Source organism: Akebia trifoliata, chromosome 6 (genome assembly GCF_017979445.1).
Source record: "Akebia trifoliata isolate Shusen 1 chromosome 6, ASM1797944v1, whole genome shotgun sequence".
Lineage (NCBI taxonomy): Eukaryota > Viridiplantae > Streptophyta > Magnoliopsida > Ranunculales > Lardizabalaceae > Akebia > Akebia trifoliata.
This window is the reverse complement of record NC_141380.1, coordinates 7,858,717-7,863,545: the sequence shown is the minus strand read 5'-3', so window position 1 is coordinate 7,863,545 and position 4,829 is coordinate 7,858,717. Positions and strand designations below refer to the sequence as shown.

At 34.5% G+C, this 4,829-nt stretch overlaps 1 long non-coding RNA gene across 2 annotated transcripts; it reads right to left on the bottom strand.

Moving 5' to 3' along the window:
- Positions 1-216: 216 nt before the first annotated feature.
- LOC147400025 (uncharacterized) lies at positions 217-4,122 on the bottom strand. 2 transcript variants are annotated; one of them, XR_015179171.1, is made up of 4 exons: positions 3,997-4,122; positions 2,266-2,318; positions 1,224-1,453; positions 217-1,147 (listed from the first exon to the last, which is right to left on the bottom strand). It is a non-coding gene; the product is annotated as an uncharacterized LOC147400025 (long non-coding RNA). The 2 variants fall into 2 exon arrangements; XR_015179170.1 differs by having other exon boundaries at positions 217-1,453.
- Positions 4,123-4,829: the final 707 nt, after the last annotated feature.

Here is a 4,829-nt window from a genome sequence, read left to right as displayed (position 1 = left end):
TGTTTATTTAAAATATGTTTTCGTTGAGGTAAAATCTGGGATACTACCATACCAATTGCTAATAGTTCAAGATTATCATCTGAAGATGAATCTGAAATATCCTTAGCTGACGATAAACCCATCACCTTTTCATCCGACAATGAATCCATCACCTCTTCATCCGATGATGAAGACATCAAAAATGCATCCGACGATGAATCCATCAAGTCTGTTTGTTTTCAAATATGTTATAAAATATCAAAAATCAAACTTATAAATAACAAAAAGACCATGATCTAGCGACAATCAATACTGATTTAAACGTAACATAAATATCTGTATTACATCTGATATAGATAAAAACAAAAAACATCCGACATAAATAGATAAAAAAAAAACATCTAACAACAAACATAAATATCTCTATTACATTCGACATAGATAAAGACAAAAAATATTCGACATAAATAAAGACAAAAAATATCTAACAAAAAACATAAATATCTCCATTACATCCGGCATAGATAAAGACTAAAAACATTCGATATAGATAAATCCTACATATCGCTACGACCACCAGAACAACCATCAGTTGACCTTTGCCTTCTACCCACCAACCACTGTAGACGCGCATATTTCCTCTTAAAACAACAGAACATATCTCTGAATCCTTTCTTTTTTTCAAAGTTATCGCATACCCAACCATATAATTCACTCATGAATGGAATATCATATGATAATTCATCTAATAACGCAACGCAATCTGCGATATTAGTTTTTCCCTTATCCTTAAGAGCTTGAACAAGTTGACCAAACTATTATTCAAATATATAATTATTTTTTGTTGTCTTCTTCTTTCGTAACTGGGATTCCCCACCAGATGATGTCCTTCTTAAAGGTGCACGAGTTATGTTCTCACTTTAAAAATTATCTGTATTTTGAGATATATTTGGTGGAAGTTGGGTTTCGGATTGCACTTCTGGTTGAGTCTCAAAGACCAAATTAGGACTATCATCATCATCTCATCCAGATTCTCTTCAACAAACTCATAATTTATTGCAGGAGATCGGGCATGAGAACCAGTAGATGTAGTCCCACCGAATATAAGGTCCAGCTCATGAACAAATTCAAGTCCCTTGGAACGAAATTTACTCTCAGTTGAATGGGTCTATAAAAAAGAATAAATATTAATATAAATATTTGATAGAATAATTGCAATTGGATAAGCTAGGTTAGAGTATTACCTTCAACCTATCAGCCCACCAAGCATCGTCCATAACAATGACATTCCTTACTCTGTCATATCCAATACCACTCATATTCATCAAACCATTCCAACTCTTCCAGTTAAGCTTGATTTTATTCTAATGGTTCTTAAGTTGTTTTAATTCAACGTGTACATTTGTTCTATTCTTAAGCTCCCGTCGAAGGTCTTTCCAACTTTGTTTCTCCAATGTAGGGTCATTTCTACGACCTTGTTGGCCAAATTCAAGACATATATCAATAAATGTCTTGTGAATTTCTCGAGTCCAGACAAATTTTGTTTTGTTTGATTCAGAAGTCAACTATTTTATCTTACGTTGGTTTTTGGACATTTTCTGTTAACAATTAAAATGTACAAAACTTAGACGACAATAAATTCAAGGACACTTTTTTTCTTATTACAACAATGAGATTTTTAAGGACAAATAAAAAATCGATGAAGAGATATGACAGGAAAACAACCAGAAGGCTAATCAAAATAAATTTAAAGCATAAAGATTGGAAGAAAAAACAAAGAGAAAAACATAATTTGATTAGTATGTGATTTGAATGATTAGTAAGCTCATTGGTATCATTAATAAGAATCGTGATAGCGATGTAGTATGAGTGATAGCAAAATATAAATTGAATTCTAATAACAAACAATCTCATGAGGCCCCATGAGTGATTCAAGAAAAAATGTTTCATCTAGTCCATTAAAAATCGCTGATTTACTATCAATGAAACTTGCATTTCTCGGTGCTGGCAGAACTTGGGTTTGTCATTTGTTACTTCTGTCTATTTATTTTAAGAAAGATTTCATTGCCACACCAACTTTTGCTAATGCCACCCCAATTCATATGCAAATCACCAAAGAATTATCACATATGTTGTGGTGGCATTAGCAAAAGTTGGTGTAGCAATAGAAGCTGTTTATTTTAATAGTCCTTAAAAATCCAAGCCATCCAAAATTTCATAAAGAATCCAATACAATGAACAACTATAAGCTAAACTAAATCTATAAGTAACATCATTTATGCCTACCTCTTCACTCATGAAAAGGCGTAAGGTGCTGTTTGTTAAGAGACGCCTTGGCCCTACATGTAGGAAAGACTAAGATCAAGAGACAAAATTGTTGAACAAATCATTTAGGATGGGTAATATTTGGTGGCTGTAACAATGCAAATTATATGGTATGTAAAACTACATTTATAACCTAGTTGATACTGTATCGGTGTTTTCATTAACCAAAACATTCTATCGATTGACATCGCAACATCAAAGATTTTCTTCCATTCAATTTTTTTATAGGTAACAATTTTTCATTAAGAAACGAAGAGAAAGAAGGAACCTACTTATTAAAATGGGAAAGAAAGGAGGTTGACTGGTTTTTTTAATAAAATTTTACTCAGAAAAAAAAGCAAGAATGGGCACTTTCAAGTTTATGGAACAAACTAAAACCTATCAAAAAATCTTACCTGAAACAAACCTTTGGGTTCAAACACTAAGCATGTATTGAAAAACTTCAATTATAGAAATATCAATGTTGAACAAAAAATGATGCAATCTTGTCTATAAAATAGATCTCCAATAACCCAACAAGAAGCTACAACTAAGAGCCAATTCCAATACTAAAACTGCAAGAGAAGGAACATTCTACCCAAAACAAATCTTAGGGATGTATGGACCAAAATAACTTCAATTAAGTCTAAGGACTTTAGTAGCAAACAACACTATCACGAAAATCAGCAATTTTTTCCCCAAAATTCAGGAACAAAAAATCCAAAAATGATATAAGATAATTAATTCAGCAACTCATTTTTTATTTTTTTTGGATAGATTGTGGGAGAGAAATAAGCAATACAAAGGGAAGGTTGAGATGACCAACCAAGAAAAGAGAACACAAAAAACAGAAAAAGAAAAAAGAAAACTAAAATAACTTAAATTAAGTCTAAGAACTTTAGTAGCAAACATCACTGTCACAAAATTCAGCAAAATTTTTGCCAAGATTCAAAAGAAAAAAAAAACACGAAAATGATATAAGATAATTAATTCAGCAACCCGATAAAATTGTCCACCAAAATTTTCACATAACTTCCAACCTCAAAATTCAAATTCATAAGGTGAAAAATAATTCTTTTTTGGGATATTTTTTTTTAAAGATCATAGGATTTTATCCTCAACCACCTTGAAGCCTTGAAGCATTGGATCATATTTTTGAAGTCCACAAGTGGAGCCCAAGGACCCTTGATGAGAGTGAATTCCTTACTACCTTAGTAAGGCTAGTAAGACTCTTTCTCAAATTGCAAAATTTGTCAGCCCAACAATGGCGTTTGTGAGTTTAATTCCTCGAATCCAACCAAACCTACCTCTATTTTTTCTCTCAGACTTATCTTCAAACACCTTGGATCCATCAAAATAAGCCTAATTGAATCACTCTATTGTCCATCCTCTTTTGATCGAAGATGCAAAATTGGAGACAAATGGTTCGATTCAACTTATCAAATCTGTGAAAAAGCTCCACATACCTCAATCTATGGCCATTTCAATCACCCAAAAAAGAAATTACAGCAACCAAGAAATTACAGCCCAAACAAGAAATTGCAGTCCTCTCCTAAATCGATCACCCAATCAAGAAATTACAGCAACCAAGAAATTATAGCCCAAACAAGAAATTACAGCTCTCTCCTAAATCGATCACCCAAACAAGAAATTACAGCAATCATTTTCCCCTTAGATATACGAGCAATAGCAATCGATAAAAAATGTTCGTACCTTGGCTTTCGTCTGCGGAGAGAGGGAGAGAGACTGAAGAAGACGATGGTGTTCTGATTTGTCGAACGAGCGAAGAGCACAGCAATGGAGGGTTGGAGGCCGAATGAACGATGGAGAAGAAAGGGTTCTTTCGTTTGGTTTAGGGATATTCCCTTAGAAAATTTAATAAAGTTAAGGGTATTTTTGTAAAATGATCCGTTAGATTTTGTCTCCCCGTAAGATGAGTTTTGAGAAATAAGTTTTAGTGACTTCTTCATAAAGAGTAATTTTTTGCTCTTGCACGGAGTAACTCTTTAAAAGAGTTACTCATCCAAATGCATCCAAACGACTTCTAACTCCCCGCAAGAGTCAGAACTAGCCTAGGAGTCCTATCCAAACGCCATCTAAGTTTCTATAAATATGTTAAACGTTAAGGAAAAGTGGTTTTCTTCCTCTTCGGCTCTCCGATTCTCTTCTCCATTTTCTACCATCCTCTGTCATACTCAACCTTCCTCTCTTCCTCCTCTTCTGCCCCACAACCCCCATCTCACTACCATTGCAGTACCTTTGACTGCAACAGCCCCATCTCCCTCAGCCCACTTCTTCTTCCTCATTGCACCTCACCTCCAAGGTTCTCTCCCTGCTAAAAAAATGCCCAGGCACCTCTTCTTCTCCCTCACATAGCTGTTACACTCACCTACAAGAACGCCCCCTTGCTGCCCAACGTTTTTCCAGCCCGTCTCCTTCCCTCTTCACCTTGCTACAACAGACAACTCCTTCAACGTCTACTTCTCTTTCACGTTTTACAGTAGGCCCCTTTGCTGCCTCCATAGTTATCCCTCCATAACCATCAT